The sequence below is a fragment of the Trachemys scripta genome, chromosome 1 (genome assembly GCF_013100865.1).
Source record: "Trachemys scripta elegans isolate TJP31775 chromosome 1, CAS_Tse_1.0, whole genome shotgun sequence".
In the NCBI taxonomy this organism is placed as follows: domain Eukaryota; kingdom Metazoa; phylum Chordata; order Testudines; family Emydidae; genus Trachemys; species Trachemys scripta.
The window spans coordinates 156,105,309-156,130,674 of record NC_048298.1 but is presented as its reverse complement, the minus strand read 5'-3'; the positions used below and the strand labels follow the sequence as shown (position 1 = coordinate 156,130,674).

The window sequence follows — 25,366 nt, the reverse complement described above, 5'->3', positions numbered from 1 at the left end:
AAGAGCAACCAGCCAGCCTGTGGTGAGAAGCATCTGAGTTTGTAAGGGCATTGAAAGTGTTAAGATCAGATTAGAATGCGTTTTGCTTTTATTTTCATTTGACCAAATCTGACTTCTTATGCTTTGACATATAATCACTTAAAAATCGATCTTTATCATTAATAAATCTGTTTGTTTATTCTACCTGAAACGGTGTGTTTGGTTTGAAGCATGTCAGAGACTCCCCTTGGGATAACAAGCCTGGTACATATCAATTTCTTTGTTAAATTGTATCAGAGGGGTAGCCGTGTTAGTCTGAATCTGTAAAAAGCGAGAGAGGGTCCTGTGGCACCTGTGAGACTAACAGAAGTACTGGGGGCATAAGCTGTCGTGGGTAAGAACCTCACTTCTTCAGACTTGCATCTGAAGAAGTGAGGTTCTTACCCACGAAAGCTTATGCTCCCAGTACTTCTGTTAGTCTCAAAGGTGCCACAGGACCCTCTGTTGCTTCAGACGACTAAGTACCCAAACCTTAATTGCACCTGAAAACAGATCTTATTTGATCACAATAGGATAATGATGTAATCAATCACATTAATTAATACTTAATAATAATATTATCATGGACATAAGTGTGCTAGGTTCTTTACAGACACAGAAAAAGACAGGTGCCTGCTTCAAAGAATTTATGAGCTAGGGCCCTGATCCTGCAGAGGAATGGCTTTAGTGGGACCCTGCAAGGGCATAACAGTTTTGCACAAGCAGATGCTTTTGTAGGGTGAGGGTCTGACTCAATGTATAGACATATGAGGAAGGAGAAAGGAATACACTTTTTTAAAATTACATATATTTGACCTCATCCCCAATTTCCAAATGATATTGCTCCTTGACCTGATGCCTAATTGTGTGTTTTTAACTTACCTAACCTTCACTCACGTTCCCTACCATGGTACTCCTCAAGCAGTCCCACTGAAATCATTGGGGCTGCCTTCATAGCATGGCCCTGATCCTATATCCATGATCCTTATTTGACCCCCATTACTGTAGAATCTGAGAGCCTCACAGACTGTAATATTCTTAATCTTAGAACGCCCCCATCAGGCAGGAAAATATCTCCATTTTATCAAAGGGGAACTGAGGCACAGAGATACCCAAGGTCACACTGGAATTTGTTGCCACGCGTGGAATTAAACCCACGTCTCCCAAGATGCCAGGCTCATTGCCTTAACAACTAGACCATCTTTCTGCTCTATTTACAAGAACTCTTTGCAGGTGGACTCCTGCAGCTGCACAGACCCCCACTGAAGTCATATTATGATCCTTTGTGTTGATGCACACCTGGCCGTGTTTTCCTTGCCAACTTTCACTTTATTGTTACAGTATTTTTAAGCCTTGCCCATTTAGTCCCCAATCCTGCAATCTCATATACAGGGGTCAACCCCCTGAACCCTGCGCAGAGCCCCTTGAATGTCAAAATTAAATGGAACTTTTAAAAAACGTATTTATTTTTGGTTTGTTGTATACGTGAATAATGCTGAACTAAGGTGCTAGCCTGACAGCAATGAGCAAAAGCCTCTCCTTGTTTATCCATACAACTGACACAGCACAGACAACGGCTTCCCCCCATTCTGTCCCCAAGAATAGGCCTGATCCAGAGCCCTTCAAAGTCATTGGAAGGGTTCCCAATAACCTCCATAAATGGGCTATGGAGTATTCCCAATATGTCACTTGTCTGCAGAGAATATTTTAACGTGGGTGGGGGAGGGGTGTGCGTGTGTGACTGACTGACTGACTGACTATCAGTCCAGTCTTGCGTACCTTTACCACCAGACATAGTTAATGCTTAGTAGCGTGATCAGTGCCAGTGGCTGATCCTCGTGAGTGCCCCACAGTAGGGCGAGTTGAACACCCCTCCCCCGGTGAAAATTCTCAAATGAAAAAGTTTTGTTAGAAATCTTTCAATTTTTGGCAAGAGATTTCCAATAGACATTTTTCATTTCATCTGGCCTTTTAGATACATTGTTGGAACATGAAGATTGTAAGCTCCTTGGGGCAGGGACTTGTCCTTTTGTTCTGAGTTTGAACCATGCCTAGCACAATGGCATCCAAAGTCTGAGGTGATGCAGCAATAAAATACTAATAAGTAATAAAACATTTTTCCATTAAATTTTCATTTTTGGTGGAACTCCCTTTCATTGGCAAGAAAAATATTGGGGATGAAAAAATTCAACCCATTTAACTCTACGTGCCGACATCTTATTGAATGAAAGGAAAATGCTGCATGAATAGGGACCTCAAATGCATATGAGTAGAGCCTGATTATGCAAAGCAAGATTGTGGAGCTATAGCTCATGTTGGTGAGCACTCACTCACACGAGTAGTCCCATTCCCTCCAGTGGCGTGTATAAATGCTCACCAACATGAGTCAGATTTCCACAATTGGACCTGTCCATTTTTCACCAGTCAAGTGAGTACTGGGCTCAGTTTTATTCCTGAAGGTAAGTTTGCATGGCTGTGCAGCCAAATTCACATTCATGGGTTTGGTATTCTCTTTTTTAGACATGTATTTGTCACACACGGGTACATTTCTACAAATGTGCAGCCAGGTATATTGGGTTACAGGCACCATTCCTAGAATGCATATTCATCATGTTTACAAAATTGTCTATTGAGAACAATTAAATAAACCATTAAAATTATACACAATGAATTTATTTGATATTAATCTTCCTTGGAAAACATTGAAAGCTGAAGGCCCCACCTTTAGTTAGCTACCACCCTCTGGTAATGCCAAGCATTCTACAATGTTAAGTTCCCTGTATGCAGGGGAGCTGGAACAATGTGTATAGTGGGGGTGCTGCAAGCCATTGAACCAAACTGTAAACCCTGTATGTGATGGAAACCACTTCAAGCCAGGGGGTGCAGCAGCACCTCTATTTCAGCACCTATGCCTGTATGAAGCAACCACCTAGCCAAAGTGACTGCCCAGAAGTGGTCCTAAATACAGTAACACCCTCACTTAGGTGACTGGCTGAACTGCTTTGGACTTCAGTGTCTCCACACAGTTTATGCTTGTACTTGAACAGTTCTGTGTATTGCAACAGCTTGAGCACCTTCTCCTTTGAAGAGCAGTCTAGGCCAAAGCCACTATTAGCTGCAGAGAGAATAAGGAAGCAGGGGAGCCATTTTACTTGTAGGATCCTTTTCATCATAGAACTGGTTGAACCCCATGCTGGGGATTTTCTATTATTCTTTTTGTTGTTGTTGCTTATATATTAACTTGATTTGATTTCTGATTATAAAGCATTATCCCTTGAGAGAAAACTCTTGCTGACTGCTTCTGCGTTTTGGTTCTGCTGAGTCATTTCATCATACATACAGACACATTTTATATTCTATCCCATACATAGGGATCGAAGACTCTTTACCCCAATGACAAACTGACTCAAGTAGGAACACTGTACAGGTTATAGTCAATACATTTTCTCACTGTCTTTGCTCCTTTCCACACTGTCACTGCATTTGTTTTTTCACTCTCCCTGCTTTCTGATTTGCGGTTCACCCTGTCTTTTCCCTGTGGATTATTTCATTGCTTTTCTTTTTCCAGAAGTTCTCCTTACATTGAATGCAAATGCAGTCGCATTTAAATCAAGGCAAAATTAATTCATTCAAACCTGTATTCTTGTATGTTTTAAGGTTGGGGTAGTCCTGGTCCGAGGACTTTTATGTGACTGATTATACTAGTTTAATAAAAGGGCCCCCAAATACATTAGGACATTTAATTATTGTCATGAGTGATAACAGGCTTTCCCAAATGATGCCCTGTCATTTGGGCCAGCAGGCCATGGTGATTCTAATAGGGGGCAGTGAGGTTGCTTTCCCTGTTAGACCATTCAGCATTTTCCTAAGGCCAGCCTGAGGTGGAGTAATCTTGCTGCTGTTTTCATTAGTGTAAGAATATTTAAAATATTTTCCTGACTCTATTTTTATTTTTTAACCTCTAATTTTACAGAGCCCTTTTATAGTGACACTAAAATACTCCAAGATATGACCTCCACAGTGAGTCACGGGATGATCTACTTTCAGTCACATGGCAATAACCCAGCAATAACCACAGCCATGGGGCTGATGGCTTTATTCTACAAAACTTGGTGTTATTGGAGTATTTTCACGAATACATAGCTAGCTGCTCTTGGTCCCAAGCAGTTATACACCTCTACCCCAATATAACAATGTCCTCAGGAGCCAAAAAATCTTACCGTATTATATACCGCATGAAACTGTGTTATATCGAACTTGCTTTGATCCGCCAGAGTGCGCAGCCTCTGCTTTATCGTGTTATATCCGAATTTGTGTTATATCGGGTCGTGTTATATCGGGATAGAGGTGTATATGCTTGAAAAGTGAAGATGGGTTTGATTTCCCTCAACAGTCAAGAGCTCTATTACCATGATGACTCAATACTGATGCTATTGCCAATTATCCTAGTCTTGTCTGTGACTCATTTAGTATATATCAGAGGCTCTCAAACTGTGGTCCACGAGCTCCATTCAGGTGGTCCATCTATCATCCCAATAGCTATGATCATCCATACCAACCTAGATACTCCCACAAAAATACTAGCTCTGAATGTTACAGCATTCATTCTGTCCTGGCACATGGTACTTGATATAAGCTTTAACCTCACTGTATCCTTCCAGCTTGGAGTTGGGTTCCATGGAGGGTCATGGTTAGTCTGTGGTACTAGTGAAGTTACAAAATCCTGCCACTTCTTGCTTTGACCCAATGAAAGATCTTATGAAAGGGATTCATTTTGTTAAAAGCTTATTTCATATCTGTGGTTAAAATCAAGGCTTGACTCTCCAGGGCTGTCAAGGCACTAGCATCTTTCACAAGCACTATGAGCCCTTTCTTTAATATAAATAACTAAATACATTTTAAAAGCATATTTTAAACACACTCATCTATTGTACGCTGACACAGAAAAACTAGCCTCTGAGAAACAGCCTTGCTCACTTATTCTTCAAGGATGAAATTCACACCTGTTGAGATAGATGGCCCATCAGACATTTTAATCCGGCCCTCAAGCTCCCGCCGGGCAGCAGGGTTGGGGGCTCTGCGCGGCTCCTGGAAGGAACAGTATGTCCCCCCTCCGGCTCCTATATGTAGGGGCAGCCAGGGGGCTCCACACACTGCCCCTGCCCCAAGCGCTGCCCCCGCAGCTACCACATGGCCAACGGGAGCTGCAGGGGCGGCACCTGCAGACGGGGCAGAGCTGCGCCTCCACGTAGGAGCTGGAGGGGGGACATGCTGCTGCTTCCGGGAGCTGCTTGCTGTAAGCACTGCCCAGAGCCTGCACCTCTGACCTCCTCCCATGCCCCAACCCCCTGCCCCAGCCCTGATTCCCCTCCCACCCTCTGAACACCTCAGTCCCAGCCCAGAGCACCCTCACCCCCCTCATCCCCAGCCCCACCCTAGAGTTCACACCCACAGCTAGAGCCCTCACCACCCCCCCACCCTCAACCTCCCACCACAGCCTGGAGCCCCCTCCCACACCCTGAACTCTTCATTTTTGGCCCCAACGCAGAGCCCTCAGCCCATCCCGCATCCCAAACCCAATTTTGTGAACATTCATGGCCCGCCATACAATTTCCTTAACCAGAGGTGGCCCTCGGGTCACAAAGTTTGCCCACCCCTGCACTAGATCTAGTGTGATGGCTTAGGAGGTGCATAGGCCTTGTGCTGTGTCTGTGAAGGGGTGAATTTCGCCCTATTGGAACAACTGCTGGCTGAGGGCCACAAGTGCCACAGATGGCCCCTGCCTCAGTTGCTGCGGAAATTGGAAGACGTGCAGATTTGAATTTTATGCACTATAGGCCATTGAAGTCAATTGTAGTTTTCACATTGATTCCCAAAGCAACAGGACTACTAATGCTCTCTCTATATATTTCTTACCAGATAACCCTCTTCTGATGTATTCATGTGGAGACACTTGCTCCCAGCAGCTTGGGATACACGTGTGGGTGGATTTCATAGCAGCAGCAAGACTCTCTCAGCTGTTGAATATGACCCCCACAGGAGCACCTTATATTTGAAAAGACTTCACAGTTGTGTGTAAGAAGATAAGGTGGGTCATTTTTTTTGGCTTGCCAGTCGTAGGGTTGATTCTATGGCACAGTCCCACTCGAGATGACGGGAATGTTGCCTGAATTAGGAATGAACAAAGACAGCAGTATTTGACTTTAAAATGGTGTGAGTATTTTTCATGGATCATCTTAACACGCTACGAATAGAACAAAATATATGTTAAATACTGCCCTCCCCACTTTCTCAGCTTCAACCATTTTAGGAGTGAATGATAAAACCCAGCTCATTTATGTAGCTGTGCTGTTACCTCCCTGCAAACAGTATCCTGTGGTAATCTGTCTCTGGTAATCTAGAGCAGTCTATGGGTCCCACAAGGTAGTGAGCACTCAACTCCTTGTGGTAGGTACTTAGCACCTCAAAAGATGAGGCCTGATCCAGAACCTTTTTGGAGTCAATGGCAAGACTCCCATTGACATTACATTGCAAGCTCCATGGAGCAGAGAACGTAGATAAAATTTTCAAAAGTACGTAAGCCCCATTAAAAAAAAAAAAAGTGGGCCTTAGGCTCCCAAATCACTTGGGTATTTTTGAAAATATTTATGCAGGCTTTTCTATATAGGTTGTGCAGCACAGAGCAAACAGATGGTGCTCAACCAATAAAAAAAGAGGAGAACCCATTTCTGAGAAGAAAACTCTCTCAGTATGTGAGAATGATAATTTTATGCTTTACTATTTCTTGTGTCAATCTTTTTGTAAGCATCCATTTCCACTATAGTATTTTCCTAAAATACAAACATGTACAATGTGTCAAAATATTTATTGAATACATTACATTGGGGCTGTTAACAATTTATATATGGATTTTCAAATGTTTGCTTGCTGCAGATACTGGGGCCATATTGTATCTGTGTCCGACTGAAGAAAATTAGGTGTTTTGGTAGAAGACTGGTGGCCCATGGTTTTAAAAGGAAGACAAATACTTTAAGAGAATTTTAAGTACAATTTAAATAAACATTTATTGTTGCTCAGATCACAGGATGACATTCACCATTGTGCAGAGGACAATCATAAAGTCTGTGCACCAATTACCGTACATGTTACTTAGGCCCAACTTTGAGTAAGTGGTGCATAGGCCTTTTGTAGGTCCTCTGAACAGGGATGGACTGTCTCTCCCATCCATGAGACTACATGCTATATTGCAGATAAGCCCCGTGGGATGTTAAAACATGTCCCCAGCCATGCAAACCAGAACACCCAGGATTAAAGTGACATCCCCCATGTGAGGGAAAGGAGCGTGATGGAGGAATAGATCCTTGGGGGACTCAGATATCATCCCAGCAGAGCATGTTCTCTGCTCAGCCACTTCTCCACCTCTTCATCTCCATGATCTAAAGGTACTGTGCTGCTAATGGCTGTTCCCTCCATATTTGTGCCCTCCCACCCGTCGCCCACTCACAAATACTCTCTGCAGTGGGGTAGAAGGTGCAGATTGGGTAGTTATTGCGGGTTTTACCAGCAATAACTTCTAAATAGAAATCTACCCGGGAGCATGCCATGGTGAGTGGCTGCTCTCTGACCTGGGCCCCAACTTCCCCCCAGCCAACGTGCATCTGGAGTGAAGGTCTGCACAGAAATTATATCCATGTAATACATTGTGGGATGATGTGATAAATGAATTTATCATGCACCTTTGACCAACTCACTGGCCCTCTGTTCATCATCACAACAAGGATTAATTCCAACATCCTAAACTTCTGAGCAGCTTCAACCCATGCCATTTAAAAAACGCAACTTCCTATATCTTTGTATCTTCCCCCCAAATATCGAGATCCAACCCGCTCCAAAAAATTAGATTGGTCTACAGCCTAGGATGGAAAAGATTCAGTCCTGCACCAGTAAACCATGACAAATCATAATTTTAGAAGTCAGTCCATTACTGTCGACTGATTTCCACCAGGATAGGACAGATCAGACTCAGGCCTTTAATATGGAATTCTGCAAAATTACAACAACATTGAAAATTATACAAGAAACAGTGGATGAACTGTTGGAAAAGAGAGCTAGATGCTGAGCACTTACCAGTCCCACTGATTTCAGTGGGAGCTGCAGGAGTCCATAATTTGGACAAGAATCAATTTTCTCCTCTAGATGCTAAGATGGTTCTCTTGGGCATCCTTCTTGAAGATGCTTCTAACTTCTTCTCACAAAGAGAATTTTTTTCCTATTATTGTTTCTTGTGCAATCTATGCATCAGACAGAAATCTGATATGATTGCTATCTTCAAATATATCAGAGGGGTTAATACAAGGGAGGGAGAGGAATTATTCCAGCTTAGTACTAATGTGGACACGAGAACGAATGGATATAAACTGGCCGGGGGGAAGTTCAGGCTTGAAATTAGACGAAGGTTTCTGACCGTCAGAGGGGTGAAATATTGGAACGGCCTTCCGAGGGAAACGGTGGGGGCGACGGACCTGTATGGTTTTAAGATTAAGTTGGATAAGTTTATGGAGGGAATGGTTTAATGGTAAAACATAGTAGCCAAGGAAAACCAAGCAATGGTAAATGAATAGCATAATGGCCAACAAGGGTCAGGCTAGAGATTCTTGCCTATATGCTCGGGGTATTACTGATCGCCATATTTGGGGTCGGGAAGGAATTTTCCTCCAGGGTAGATTGGCTGAGCCTCTGGAGGTTTTTCGCCTTCCTCCGCAGCATGGGGCAGGGATCACTAGCAGGAGGGTCTCAGCCGATTGAAGTCACTAAAACACAGGATTGGGGACTTCAACGGCAGAGTCCAGGGAAGGGTCTTGCGGCCTGCAGCATGCAGGGGGTCAGACCAGATGATCATAATGGTCCCTTCTGACCTTAAAGTCTACCCAGAGCTGTTCCATGTAGGCAGATCCCATACCTGCACAGAGCCCCATTGTCTTCATGGGGCCACATATGCAGAGATACTTGGAGGATCAATCCTAAGGTCTCTATCTTGCAAAGACTTACACAGGTAAGTGACTTTACATACAGTGAGCAATCCCATTGAAATGCATTGGACTACTCACAGTGTGAAAAGTTAGGCATGTCCATAAGTCTTTGAAGGATTGGGAGGGTCCAAGATTGTAAATTGAAGTCCTACTAGATGTAGCAGGAGTTTCTGTAATACTCCTTATATATTCATTTCAGTAAGGAAATGTTTTAAGAAAAGCAGAAATTTGCTCACAAATGTGTCCGCATACCATGTTTTTTGGTTGTTGTAGCAGACTTTGTTCTTCAACAGAAATTATATTGATCTGATGCTAGGAAAGTGAGGCTAGAGCTCAATAGGACAGTTTAGACCATATCATTTTGAAGTTCATAAAGTTCTGCAATATAACAGTTGATGATTTTTCATATGAAAAGTCTCTTTCAACTTCCAGTGATTACTGAATCTTAATGGGATTCCTCCTGGCAATATTTGTCAGAGAGGTTTCTGGAGGAAAGACTGACCACATTGCAAATTATAATTTAATTGTACAGACATTGTCTTTTAAAGTGTGTGTGTGTGTGTGTGTGTGTGTGTGTGTGTACGTACATGCACTTGCACACATACTTCACTTTTAGTGATTCATTTTTATGGATCATACTATGAAACAGTTAATATGTGATTGGAAAAAAAAGCGTATTAAATACAATATATTTTAAAAAATAAACAAACTGATAAAATTAAAACTGACGATAATTTGATGAATATTATTTAAAATATAAGGAGCTGAATAAAAATAATCAATGAATTATTTGAAATGATAATTATCACTTGGTAAACATAACAGTTCTTAATCCATCTTCTTATTAATCAAATAAGATTTATATTTTGACTAATGTTAATCTGATTTTTGTGCCTTCAATACCCACATCATCATCTCAATCAATAAGAATCCTATTGCAAGTCAGATCTATATAAAAGTATCAATGGGAAATCTGTTTCTATTCATGCCGTCTGCAAGCCTTTCATCATACACTCAGTTCAGTGAGAAGAGCCAGCCGTATTTTTTGGAGGGTTGCTTAAAATCACCTCAGATGCCAGTAGATAAGCAGAGTAGCCAAGAAGCAATTTACTTATGACAAAAATAATGTGTGAAAAGGGGTGGCTGTCTTTAGCCAAAGCCAGTGTGAGATCCTGATTCTATTGAATCCAAGGTACACTTTGTCATTGACTTCAGTAAAGGTAGGATCTTACCCCAGATATTTTGTCTTAAGTCTAAAACAGCCTAGGAGTGAACTCCTGCCGCCATAGAAGTCAGTAGGAGTTTTGCTACGGACTTCAGTGGCACCAGGATTTCGTCGCTAGGATGCGTAGATTCCAACGCCAAAAGGGACCAGTGCATAGGTGCTAGAACGAGGGGTGCTGCCCCACCCCCTGGCTTGAAGTGGTTTCCAGTTTGGTTCAATGGCTGTCGGCACCCCCACTAGAAAAATTGTTCTAGCACCAGCGTGCTGATCTAGTCGGACATCCTTTATGATACAGGCCATCGAATTTACCCAAAATAATTCCTAGAGCATAACTGTTAGAAAAAACATCCAATCTTGATATAAAAATTATCAGTGATGGGAGAATCCACCATGACCCTTGGTAAATTATTCCAGTGGTTAATTTGTCTCACTGTTAAGAATGTACACCTTATTCCCATCTGAATTTGTCTAGCTTCAACTTCCAGCCATTGGATTGTGTTATACATTTCTGTGCTAGATTGAAGAGCACATTATTACACATTTGTTCCCCATGTAGAGATTTATAGACTGTAGTCAAGTCACCCCTCAACCTAATCTAAATAGATTGAGTTCCTTGAGTCCACCATTAGAAGACATGTTTTCTAATCCTTTAATCATTCTCATGGCTCTTCTTTGAACCCACTCTCACTGATCCTTCTTCAATTGTGGGTACCAGAACTGGACACAGTAAGCCAATAGTGGTTGCACCAGTGCAAAGTACAGAGGTAAAATAATCTCTTCTCCTCCAGATTCCACTGTTTATGCATCCCAGGATCGCATTAGCTCTTTGGGCCACACTATCACATTGGGAGCTCATGTTCAGCTCATGATTATCCGCCAGGGCCATAAAATCTTTTTCAATGTCACTGCTTCCCAGGATGGAGACCCCCATCCTGTAAGTATGGCCTACATTCTTTGTTCCTAGAAGTATAAATTTACATTTAAACATATTAGAATGCAAATTGTTTTCCTGTGCCCAGTCTACCAAGTGATCCAGATTGCTCTAAATCAGTGGCCAGTCCTCTTCATTATTCACTAGCTCCCTAATTTTTGTGTCATCTGCAAACTTTATCAGTGATGATTTAATGTTTTCATCCAGGCCATTAATAAAAGTTTTAAATAGTGTATGGCCAAGAACCAATCCCTGAAGAACCCCACTGGAAACACCCACTTAAGGACCACTCTCTGTTTACAGTTACATTTTGAGATCGATCAGTTAGCCAGTTTTTAATTCATTTAATGTGTGCCATGTTAATTTTATATTATTCCAGTTTTTTAATCAAGATGTTGTGTGGTATTAACTCAAACGCCTTATGGAAGTCTAAGTATATTAAGTCAACGCTATTATCTTTATCACCAAACTTTGTAATCTCACAATAAAAGGTATCAAGTTAGTTTGACAGGCTCTATTTTCCATAAACCTCTGTTGATTTGCATTAATTACATTACCCTCAAATTCTTTATTAATTGAGTCCTATATCAACCGCTCCATTATTTTGCCTGGGATCCATGTCAGGCTGACAGCTTTATAATAGCCTTATAATAGCCAGCTTTATAATATTCCATTTACCCTTTTTTTAAAATGGCACATTAGCTTTCTTCCAGTCTTCTGTGTTCCAAGACTTACTGAAAGTCAACTTTAATGGTCCAGCTTGCCCCTAAGTCAGCTCTTTTAAAACTCCTCAATGCACGTTATCTGTACCCGCTGATTTAAAAATGGCAGACTTTAGTAGCTTCTGATTAACATCCTCCAGATATACTAGTGGAATGGAAAGAGTGTTATCACCATATGATGTGACTAATTATCTTTTTATTTCTCCATATACAAGTATTTATTGAACACTTCTGCATTATAATTAATAATTTCTACCTAGTCATGGACCAATACCATTGTCAGGGATTCTTTTTGTTCCTAATATATTTAAAAAACTCCTTGATATTGTCTAGTAGCCAAAGATTTCTCCTTGTCTCTTTGCTTCCTTTATCAATTTTCAACAATTTCTAATATTCATTACTGTCAGCCGGGGCGGCTCTAGGCACCAGCAAAGCAAGCAGGTGCTTGGGGCAGCCCATTTGTAGGGGCGGCAGCCGGCAGGCAGGGCCGGCTTTAGGCCAATTCCACCAATTCCCCCGAATCGGGCCCCGCGCTTAAGAGGGCCCCGCGCCCAGTGGCAGGGCCGCCCAGAGTGGGGGGCAAGTGGCAGAGAATCCCTTCCCTGGCTAGAGGCACCTTTTTAATTTTTACTCACCCGGCGGCGCTCCAGGACTTTGGCAGCGGGTCCTTCACTCGCTCCGGGTCTTTGGCGGCACTTTGCCAGCGGGTCCTTCAGTGCCGCCGAAGACCCGGAGCGAGTGAAGGACCCACCGCCAAAGACTAGGAGCGCGGCCTGGTGAGTACAAGCCCCACGTGTTTTTTTTACGTGGTTTTTTTTTTTTTTTTTTTTAGTCATCCCTGTCGGGGCCCCGTCGAAACTGTTCGAATCGGGCCCCGCACTTCCTAAAGCTGGCCCTGCCGGCAGGGAGCCAGCATGGGAGCTGAGAAGCAACAGGGGGCCCTGGGAGCTCTATAGCTCCTTGCCTATAGAGCCAACCCTGGAGCAGGGAAAGAACTACATTTCCTATCATTCCCCTGGCCGCTATCAACAGGAAAGGGACGGGGAGAGAGAGAGTATGGTAGCTGAAACCTCATGGTGCAGCTTGCTGTGAATGGAGAGCTCACTGCTAGAACAGGGTGGCACTGTGAACAGGGAACAAGTATGCCCAAGGAGTAGAAGGCTTTGCCCCAGCTATCCCCCTCAGAAGACATCCCCAGCCTGGATTAGGGATACTGGTGTGACCTCACCTTGCAGCCCCCAAAGAAAGAATTGGGTGGACTAAATGGACAGTGTCCCTCTCTATCTGAAGCCTAGCAAGGAAGGTACGTGGATCCCACTAGAATTTAAAATGAAAAGGGAGGAGAGGCTCTGGACCTGGGCAGCTTTAGATTAGGGTGACCAGATGTCCCGATTTTATAGGGACAGTCCCAATTTTGGGGTCTTTTTCTTATATAGGCTCCTATTACCCCCCACCCTCTGTCCCAATTTTTCACATTTGCTGACTGGTCACCCTACTTTAGGTACAGTACCAGGCACGTAGGAGGATTTCCACTTCTGAGCCATGGAAGTAGAAATTGACTTTTCCAGATTTAGCTAATATTCAGAAAGGGAATCTAGCACCTGCCTTCCAGATTTGAACACCTCAAAATTCAGGAATGCTCAAGCTCAATTTGGGCAGCTGTTACTTCATTTCTCCCAAACCACGATTAAACAAATTAATCACGATTAATCGCACTGTTAAGCAAAAGAATACCAATTAAAATTTATTAACTGTTTTTGGATGTTTTTCTAGATTTTCAAATATATCGATTTCAATTACAACATAGAATACAAAGTGTACAGTGCTCACTTTATGTTATTTTTATTACAAATATTTGCACGGTAAAAATGATAAACAAAAGAAATAGTATTTTTCAATTCACCTCAGACAAGTACTGGAGGGCAGTCTCTTTGTCATGAAAGTGCTAGCTACAAATAGAGGGTTTTTTGTTACATAACTTCACTCAAAAACAAACCAATGTAAAACTTCAGAGTCTACAAGTCCACTGAATCCTACTTCTTGTTCAGCCACTCAATAAGAGAAACAAATTTGCTTACATTTACAGGAGATAATATTGCCCACTTCTTAATTACATCACCTGAAAGTAAGAACAGGCATTTGCATGGCACTGTTGTAGTTGGCGTCTCAAGATATTTACATGCCAGATGTGCTAAAGATTCATATGCCTCTTCATGCTTTGGCCACCATTCTAGACATGCTTCCATGCTGATGACGCTCGTTAAAAAAATAATGCGTTAATTAAATTTGTGACTGAACTCCTTGGGGGAGAATTGTATGTCCCCTGCTCTGTTTTATCTGCATTCTGACATATATTTCATGTTATAGCAGTCTCGGATGATGACCCAGCACATGTTGTTCATTTTAAGAACACTTCCACTGCAAATTTGACAAAATGCAAAGAAGACAGCAATGTGAAATTTTTAAGGTGGCTAGAGCACTTGACCCAAGATTTAAGAATCTGAAGTGCCTTCCAAAATCTGAGAGGGATGAGGTGGGGAGCATGCTTTAAGAAATCTTAAAAGAACAAGATTCAGATGCAGAAACTACAGAACCCAAACCACCAAAAAAGAAAATGAACCTTCTGCTGGTGGCATCTGACTCAAATGATGAAAATGAATATGTGTTGGTCCGCACTGCTTTGGATCGTTACCAAGCAGAACCCACCATCAGCATGGATGCATGTCCTCTGGAATGGTGGTTGAAGCATCAAGGGACATATGAATCTTTAGTGCATCTGGCATGTAAATATCTTGCGACACCGGCTACAACAGTGCCATGGAAACACCTGTTCTCACTTTCAGGTGACATTGTAAACAAGAAGCAGGCAGCATTATCTTCTGCAAATGTAAACAAATAGGTTTATCTGAGTGATTGGCTGAATAAGAAGCAGAACTGAGAGGACTTGTAGGCTCTGAAGTTTTACATTGTTTTAGTTTTGAATGCAGTTTTCTGTGTACATAATTACAAGTACTTGTATTAGGTGAATTGAAAAATAATATTTCTTTTGTTTTTTTACAGCGCAAATACTTGTAATAAAAATAAATATAAAGTGAGCACTGTACATTTTGTATTCTGTGTTGTAATTGAAATCAATATATCTGAAAATGTACAAAACATCCAAAAATATTTAAATAAATGATATTCTATTATTGTTTAACAGTGCGACTAATCATGATTAATTTTTTTAATTGCTTGAAATCCCATATATACCGGTGTATATATATATGATAGAGAGAGAGAACGGCTGTCAAGCGATTAAAAAAAGTAATCACGATTAATCACACTATTAAAAAAATTAATCAAATTAAATTTTTCTCAACATCTTGATTTTGTGCTGAGTGCTCATATCATCCCTCTTTTTACCCTCCCCTTTTGCTATTAGTTCAATATCCTCCTGACTACTCTAGCCAGCATGTCCCCAAGGAGATGGAGCCCCCTTCTACTGAAGTGGAAGCCATCAAACTATACAGCCTCCTCTTCTGAGATGGACCAATGATCCACAAAACCAAAATCCTCTGTCTTCCACTACTTACCTAGCCTGTAGTTCACTTCCAGAATCTTCTGCCTTCCTTCACTCATGGGACAGGAAGGATCTCAGAGAAGATCACTAGGACGTTCTTCTTCAGCACACTTCTGAGTTCCCTGAAGTCATCTGTTATCTGTGAGATATCCTGTGACACAGTGTCAGTGCTGCCAATATGAACCATCATCAATGGATCCTTGCCTGTTGACTTCGGAAGCTTATCCCATCTTAGAATGACATTGTGTGTCTTGATGCTGGGATGGCAGCATAGGTGCCAACTCCGTGGGTGCTCCGGGGCTGGAGCACCCACGGGGAAAAATTGGTGGGTGCTCTGCACCCATCGGCAGCACCCCACCCCGCCCTCTGCCCCAGCTCACCTCCGCTACGCCTCTTCCCCTGAGCGCGCCGCTTCTCCCCTAGCTCCAGCGCTTGTCACAGCGAAACAGCTGTTTCATGGCAGCAAGCGCTGGGAGGGAGGGGTAGGAGGGGAAATGCGGCGCACTCAGGGAAGAGGCGGGGCCAGGGCAGGGATTTGGGGAAGGGATCCAATAGGGGCAGGGAGGGGCGAAGTTGGTGCGGGGACTTTGGGGAAGGGGTTGGAGTGGGGGCGGGGAAGGTGCAGGGAAAGGGTGGAGTCGGGGCGGGGCCCGGGGTTGGAGGGGGGGCGCGAGCACCCACTGGCACTGGGGAAAGTTGCCTATGGATGGCAGCACACTGTCCTGTTCTCCACCAGTCCATTGCAGAATGTTATTTGGATTCTTCTTAGTACCGAATCTCCAACAAGATCATCTGTCTTCCTTGGATGGCTGGAGAGCTCTTTTTGGGCAAGCTTGATTTTCTTAAAGGTGGGGCCGAGCTGCCCTCCACATATGTGTTCCAAACATCTCTCCATTGCCTTGGAGCTGCTGGATCTTGAGAGGTAGTTTGCATATTGAGGACCTGGTATAGATTTGAAACTTCCAGCTGTGAGGAATTCCTCTTGTTTCTCTTCTCTCTGGTGGCGATAGCCTGTCCATCTTCATCCAGCCATGTAGAATACCACTGTGACCTCCTGCCTCTAATGGTATGAGCCATCAGTCCTCCTCTGTGACTTTCTCTCTCTCTCTCTCTCTCTCTCTCTGATTCCTTGGTGGCCAGCTCCTTTCTTCCTTGAACCTGAGGTACTGGTGTTTCCTGAACCTGTCTGTGTAGGAGCTCCTCAGCTTCTCTGATAGTCAGTAGCATCTCAATTTGCTGCTCCAATTCAAGAATCTTTTCCTCCAGTACAGCCACCAGTTTGCACATCGTGCACAAGAAATGCCTTCTTTTTCCTGCCTGAAACCAGACCATGGCATGTCCATTGCAGGTTTCTGTTTCATTGCTGGCCATCTTGATGTAACATAGTGCTGAATCTAGAAGGTAAGCCTCTCACATTCTCTTTCTCAACTCCCTCCAAAACTCTCCTGAGAGCCATGAACAGAGACAGCTAACAAGTTTGCCTAGCATGACTTTGCCTAGTACGACTTTTCATACCACGTCTTCCCTCCTTAGCTCATCTCCGTGACATTGGGGATTGAACTGGGGAAGCCTTTATACCTTGTAAAGAGCCAGATTGGGCACAGACAGGGACATGTAACACATGCAGACCCTCTACACAAGGTGAATTTTATTTGGAACCTGTACAATGGGTGCACATATACTATTAATATCAACCTATTAAAGCAACATTACAATAACTGCACAAAGCCAATATCAGAGGAACTCAAAGACAAAGCCAGATCTGGGTTTAAACTAGTAACCTAGTAACCAAACTAATAAACAAATGGGGGAGGGGGAAAAGAGGGAAAAAACCTTTACCCAGTTCTTTATAATTTTCCTTGCACTTTAGAGCCTAAGATAAAGAATTTCACCTTACAAATGCAAAATCCTTTGAGGAGAGTGGTGATAGAATTTAGAGAGCTCAGAAGCACTGACCTAGATAAGAGCTACTCCTTTCCTAAATTGAACTTCTGAGGTTTCATTTTGATTTAGGATTGTTTTCCTTTCCCCATTCTAATTAATGCTGATGAAAGCACCGAATAGCCAAACAGGGTGGTTGTAGCCCTTTCTTTATTCCAGTGGTTTCCACCACATTGTGGTCCTTAGGCCTTGTCTTCACTACCGCGGTAAGTCGATCTAAGTTATGCTACTCCAGCTACATGAATAATGTAACTGGAGTCAACGTAGTTTATATCAACTTACCACGGTGTCTACACCACGCTGCGTCAATGGGAGACGCTCTCCCATTGACTTACCTTACTCTTCTCGTTCTGGTGGAGTACCGGAGTCGACCGGAGAGCGCTCTGTCGATTTAGTGGGTCTTCACCAGACCTGCTAAAATCAACCCCCGCTGCATCAATCACAGCAATGTCGATCGCCAGTAAGTGTAGAAATAGCCTTAGACAACCCGCGGCCTTTGGAGCACTTTAGGAAGTTAAAAGTATATTGACGCTATACTAATATGACTATTCTAGGTCAGCAATTGCCGGAGTTGCCATAAGGATGTTATCTGATTGCAGATGAGATGACAGGCCCATGAGGCAGTATGAGCCAGATTCTATGCTGCACAGCCTAAGCTGGAGGAATGAAGGGCCAAATGTGGCTATATTCCAGTTTTGCGCCTTCCTAATTCTGGGCTGCTTCTGGGACTAGTGCAGCCCCTGCCATAAGCTAAAGCAGCCTTATGGGTGCCAATGAGCTGCTCTGCCTATATCAGACCTAGCACCTAAATCACTTTTGAAAATGGGACTCAGGTGCCTTTGAAATTTTTAGCCCAAGTTCCTTAGGATCTTGAAAATTAGAACTTTGCCAATAATGTATTTTTAATAAAGATGGCAGGGAAAACTGCAGAAGTTACATACCAGTGAGCCCTGCCTAGGTAGTGGAGAACCTATTGGAGTCTAAAATGATCTTTGGAAATTAATCACTTTTCCACAGCCTATTATTACAGACTGTGGAAAATGAACTAAAAGCAAACAACTAGAAACTATGAACTAGAAGCAAACAACAGTCCTTGGCGGTTGATAAGTGGGTTGCCCCAAGGACTTGCATTGGTTCTAGTGTTATTTAATGTATTTATTAATGACTTGGTGGAGGAAGTGGTCAGTGAGATAATGAAGTGTGCTAATTTTATTTATTTAGATTTGTAACAAAACATACCTAATCTAGGCTGTAGGCACCACAGAAGTATCATGATATGAAAACACAAGCCAAATGAAGCCATACCTTGACAATACCCAGCAGCACCCACAAGTTCCAGCCCTCATTGCACCCATTTCTCCCAAAAACCTCAAATGGCGGGGGAGGGGGGGGGGGCTTATAGGATATCCTGAAGATCAACAGATTTGGGCTTCTTCACAAGAAGCTGTGGGGAATTAATGACAATGTTTGTGATACCCTGGGCCAAATTTCAGTCTCATTTACTCATTCATTGGGGCTTCATGGGTGAAAATGAGGATTGAATATAGCCCTAGATTAATTTTTTTTAATTAACTGAAACAGACCTGATTCTCCTCTCGTTTAACTGTAACTGTATGTAACTGTAGTGGTTACAATGGATCCAGACTCTCAGCTGGTAAGTCTGTGTAGTTCCATTGGCTTTCATGGAACAGTGGTGATTTATACCAGGTCACAGAGGGCTCAAACCCAGCACTTGCCAAACCAAAAACACAAACCTTTGCTACTTGCGCTGAAAAAGCCACTATGTTACCACTCAGTGAGTCACAAGCTTTATGGTTTCTAGGTCCAGTGACTTGAGAGAGACATGATCCCATGCACCCAAGTTCGTGGACTGTATTAGCAATTTAAAACATCTTTTCAAAGTCCAACTTAAGAAAAATATATCTGTGTTTGAAAAGATCCGTAATAAGCAAATGAAGATGGCAAGAGGTCTGAGTGGGATTTTCATGAGGAGAGAGATAAAAATCCCCTAAAACAAACTAGAGTTATTTAGCATGCAAAGAAGATTTAGAAGAGACATGATGCCCTGATAAATCGGTCACAGAATAAATCCCGCATCTGTCAGGAATGGACTAGGTGCCTGAATAGGTCCCTTCTATCTCTTACATTCTCTGATTCTGTAACAAAAATGTATCAATCCCTCCTATTTACATTATCCCAGAATAAGAGAATTCTTACTTTTTTTCCTGGAAACTAATGGTAGATAAATTTAAATAAAATGTTATAATTGTTTTAACTGCATGTAGGAGTCACTGCTACAGAAGATAGTAGTGCTAAAATACTATAGGTCAGATTCTCCTCTGACAAAACTAATGTTAATCAGAAGTAACTCCACTAAAGCCCAAACTGGAGTTAATCAGCTTTCCCAGTGGTGTAACTCCCTTGCCTTAAGTGGAGATACTATTTCTGATTTACACTGGAGTAACAGAGATGAATCAAGTCTGTAAATGGATTTAAAAAGAGACTGAATACATTTTCGGTGGGATTTTCAAAAGCACTCAGAATTGGCTTATCTTTTCTCCTACTGAAGTCAATGAGAGTTTTATCTTTGCCTTCAATAGGAGCTCAACTAGGCAGACATTGAAAGCTTTTGAAAATCCCACCTACCACTCACTAATATTTGTAGTTGTGAATGTCAAGAAGGTTTGATCCACTCTTATACTTCAGGGTATCAGATGATCACTGAAGATGTCAAATGAATTGTCCTTACCATGTACAGCACTACTTTTGGCCAGGTGCATTATGGGAACCTTTCACTTTCCTCTGTTGCATCAGGAACAGGCCTCTGCTGGAAGCAGGATAGTCGTATGGACTACTGGTCTGATATTGTAAGGCAAATTTTAAGTTCCTTTCATTATTCAGGATGTGGCTTAAAGGGTGCCTGGTGTTCTTCCAATAGTCTAAGAATGTAGCTCTATCATGATATGTTTGAGGGGCTTCATTATGTGTGTGAAGTATTCTTCTAAATAATTTATAAATGCTCATCCAGTAATTTCTACAGTTCTGCTAGAGATTCACCAGAGTGGTTCACATGTGGATCGAAGCTTCCTCAAATCTGGGTGGCTTGGATTCCATCCCTACTTTTTGCCTTTAACTAAAATACAAACAGTCAGTGCATGCAAATCTTTGTGCTAGTTCCTTAAAATATTCACATTAGGCAGTCAAGGAGAGAAAAAAGAAGAACACGGAAGAACTCTAAGAGAAGTGACTGTAGCCCATCAGGCTAACTCTTCAATGGTTTTCCTCCATGTCATCCATGCATGAAGGATTAGAATTGGGAAGAAACAGTTAACCATTAAAATTTCAACAGCAGGCATGAATTTTCTGTTGCAAGCGCTAATATAACCACACACGGCCAGATCACGAGCTGATTACAGACTGACTTCAGTGGAGCTATGCCGCTTTATAATAGGATTTGGTCCACTGACTTTAGTATAAAATAGCAGTGATGCAGCTAGTGTGAGATCAGAATCAGGTACTGCATTTGTAAACTACATTGTGTTACTTGTAATAATATATTGGAATGGATATTTTAAAATAGGTAAAATGTTTAGAAGACAAGAGGGCTTTCCGTTTCTGGGGCAATTTTAAACTAAATAGCTCAAGTGAAGCTCTGGGAGCAAAGGTGAAGACCAAGAGGGGCCAGATATAAAGGCACCTAACTCGCATTGATTTCAATGGGAGTTAGGTGCCTATATATCTATCTATCTTTGGGGATTTGGGCCTAAGTGCCTGCAAAACCTGAACTAGTATTATGTGACATCGCCTGTATGTCCCAAAGCATGCCATTCAGATCATAAAAATAGAGTCTTTCAATCTGGTTACATTCTAAAATGTACAACTGCACAATTTATCTTAAATACATTTTTTCTTTTCTCTGTTTTTTTTTTCAAGTGCTGGGTGATTATGGCATTATTAACAATACACATTTCTATAGCACCTTTCAAACCGGATCTGAAGGAGGTTAATTAATATCTGTAAGCCTCACACCACCAGTGAGACTAGCAAACATTAACATCTCCATTTTACAGATGGAGGAGATGAGTCACAGGGAGATTAAGTGATTTCTCTAAGGTCATCCAGAGTCAGCAGGAAAATCAGCAATACAAACCACACTTCCAAACCTTGACTCTAATCATTAGTTTATACTGCCTTCCCAGAGCCTATCTAAATGATTTCATTATCATTCAAAATGGTTCTCTCATGGCTTGATTCCACTGTAATTGACTTAAATGGGAGAAGTACACCCATTTCAGTGATTTGAATGTTACAGGATATCAATGTTACACACCTGAATGAAAAGGCTGGCCCTATATTCAAGTATGCTTTCCTCAATTTCCTAGGTCACAGCCCTTCCAGCCACTATCCTGGAATGCTTGGGCTGAGACAGCCACAGCAGGTGGGAATGATGGGGGTACAGGATCCATATCAGACCTGTTTCATTGGTGGTGGCTAAATGTAATAGTAGGAAGAATCACTTACTGGTGATTGTATTTGCAATAGTCCCTTCTGTGATTTTCATCACATGATAATGCAACAGTTGGACTAAGGAGGATTGTCTGGGGGAGGCAAAGAGGAGGACTGTTATTACAACACATATGATTACACATCTGTAAATTGTCTCCCCGCCATCCTGAAAAAGAAACATCCTGACACCTAGTGGCTGCAGTGAGTAGTTCCTATAAACAGAAAGTAGGTTAAATTGCACATTCTTTGGGGCAGGGGCCATCTCTTACAATATATTTGGGAAGGATCTAGCCCCATACCCCACCTGGGTTCCTGCCTGAACTATTGGAATAATAATATTAACAGTGGTAAGTTTTGTGTAGATGCTTGAAGCCCTCTACTACTGAAAAATGCCCTCAGAGGAAGAAAACAAATCCAGTGAGTCACTGAGAGGAACAAAGAGGATGCATTGGATCACACCTCCCTGCCATTTCTCCCAATCTCTCCCCAAGGCAGTGGGTAATGCGTCAGATCCTATTTTGATTTGGTAGTGTTTGACACCCACTTGGCACACGTATATGATGACACAAGGCACAGGGCAAATGGGAACCAGGCCGCTTCACCTTGACTTCAGTGGAATTACACCTGATTGTCACTGGGGCAAGAGAAGACTCAGATTTCTGATGTGTAGTTTCTCTGTAATAATTGGACCAGGATAAAACATAGGTAAGGAGAGTTGTTGATTTATGATCTAAATTGACCTACAGGACACGGGTCAGAGGAATGCAGAAACATTTATAATCAGAGAGAAAAACAACAACTGATGGAGGGAGTGGAGTAGAACCAGAAGCTTGAAATCCCAGTTGTCATGGCCAAAGGAATTGCAACTAAAGAGACTCTATTCAAAGTCAGAAGTTGTGTACTAATAACTTCATATATATGTGTGACCCTTAGGGATAGCTAAAACAAGAAATTTTCATACTAGATCAATATCCTCAAATCCCCTTTTTATGAGCCACCACTGGGATTTGAAGACCCATATGAATTTGGCAAGTGTGACAGGGCAGCATCCTCTTTCACGAACACAGGTTGCTCTGAGACCTTGCTTCTAAATGCCACTGTGCAGCAGTTTTGAACCTTGCTCCAGGAAGTATCCAGGGGTTTCCAGTAACTCCCATGTGATTAGTAAACAGGATGAAAAGGATTAGTAAACATGTTCACTAGACCCCTTTGATATCAGCTCACTACCATTACCGAGATGGGGTAGGTACTTCCGTTTTTCTTCCCTGCCTGGGGGATCTTGGCCCAACCACAAAACTGTCCATTCATGGGCTGTGGGTTTGCAGTCTCTTTTTATATGTCCTTCCCATTCACATTGAAAACATACTATTCCCAACCCCCTGACTGACTTTCTTGGAGCCTCTCCCTCTTCTTTCCACTCATAAGCTCTCCAGTCCTCCCTAGATCTAGTCCCTTAAACTGCTGACTCACTCTGGGAACCTCCATCTTTGGAAACCCATCTGTAAATTGAATTGTGGCACCCAGATTAACTGGCTAATTCCATCTAACCCATACTTGGGTATTGTTAGGAAGATTCTGAAGAAACTGTTCCAGAATCAGAGTCCATGATCTCCCCCCACAATTTGGATATCTGGCCTTAACCTACGAGTGGCCCAATCTGTAAATTTATGTGCAAATGCTCATGGCTGTAACCCTCCAGTCCATTTCTGCCTGTATTTTTCAATGGACAGACCCACCCATTCCAGGACGGCTGCCTTAACTACATCATAGTCTCTTGCCTGCTCATCACTCACTCACTCATGCCCGTCACCCCAATCGGGGTATGGGCCGCCAACCACAGATCTCCAGAGTCCTCTATCCTGGGCCATTTGCTCTAGCTGTGCACTTAACAACCTGGTCATAGGAGGTAGCATCTTTCCTCACAAGCGGATCCACAAGAGTACCTGGGTATCGCCAGCAGGCACGATAGAAAACTAGATCGATCATGTCTGTATTAGCAAGAAGTTCAGAAGATCTTTTCAGGACGTTAGAGTTAGAAGAGCATCACTTAGTGGTGGCCAGATTGAAGCTGAAGCTGAAGAAGAACTGGATAGACGCATCAGATAGAAAAGCGAAGTACAACGTCAGCCTTTTGAAAGATCATAAGATCAAGGAAGATTTTGGACTGACGCTGAAGAATAAGTTTTCAGTACAACAGGATCGGTCTGAGGAAGAGGAAGACAGTGTATCCAACAGATGGCAGAAAGTGAGAGAGACACTTAGGTCAGCATGCCAGGAAGTGCCTGGAATTAAGAAATACCAGCAGAAAGAGTGGATCACAGCAGAGACCTTGACTAAGATAGAAGATAGAAAGAAGAAGAAGGCAGTAGTTAATAACAGCAGGACTAGAGCAGCAAAGGCTAAAGCGCAAAAAGAGTATGCTGAAGCCCATAAAGTAGTGAAGAGGAATATTAGGAAGGATAAGAGAGATTATGTGGATGGATTGGCAGCAGAAGCGGTGCAGGCACCATACAACGGTAATATGAAACAGCTGTATGACATCACCAAACGACTGTCTGGAAAGTTCAGTAAGCCAGAACGTCCCGTTAAAGACAACCCGGGAAAGTCTATAACAGAAATAGAACAACAGATGAATAGATGGGCAGAGCACTTTGAGGAACTCCTAAATAGACCAGCACCATTAAATCCACCAGACATTGACCCAGCCAATGAAGACCTTCCAATCAATTGTAATAGATCAACCAGAGATGAGATCAGAAAAGCCATCACTATGATGAAGAACAGGAAGGCGGCTGGACCTAACAATATTCCAGCAGAGGCCCTGAAAGTAGATCTGGATGCTTCAGTGGAAATGCTGTACCCCCTTTTTGAGAAGATATGGGAAGAAGAAGTGATTCCGGCAGACTGGAAGGAGGGATATCTTATTAAAATCCCTGAGAAAGGAGACCTCAGCAATTGTGCCAACTACAGAGGAATCACACTTCTGTCGGTGCCAGGGAAGGTCTTCAACTGAGTTCTCTTAGAGAGAATGAAGGATGCCGTCGATCCACAGCTATGAGATGAGCAGGCAGGTTTCAGGCAAAATAGATAGCAACGCTCCGCATCATAGTGGAGCAGTCTATGGAATGGAACTCCTTGTTGTACATCAACTTTGTTGACTATGAGAAAGCATTCGATAGCGTGGATCGAGAGACTCTCTGGAAGCTCCTTCGGCACTATGGCATCCCAGCAAAGGTGGTTAACTTGATTAAGAATTTATATGACGGCATACACTGTAGAGTGATCCATGGAGAGCAGCTTACAAACAGCTTCCAGGTGCGAACCGGAGTCAGACAAGGATGTTTGTTGTTACCATTTCTCTTTCTCCTTGTCATTGATTGGATTATGAAGACATCCACTTATGAGCTCAGGAACGGAATCCAGTGGATGTTG

At 42.6% G+C, this 25,366-nt stretch overlaps 1 long non-coding RNA gene across 1 annotated transcript in view; it reads left to right on the top strand.

Annotated features, from left to right (window-relative positions):
- The window catches only part of LOC117887810, a 112,143-nt gene that overhangs the window by 7,293 nt on the left and 79,484 nt on the right, over positions 1-25,366 (top strand). Inside the window, exon 2 of the long non-coding RNA XR_004648208.1 lies at positions 5,938-6,106. This is a non-coding gene — a long non-coding RNA (uncharacterized LOC117887810). The remainder of the gene's footprint in view (positions 1-5,937; positions 6,107-25,366) is intronic.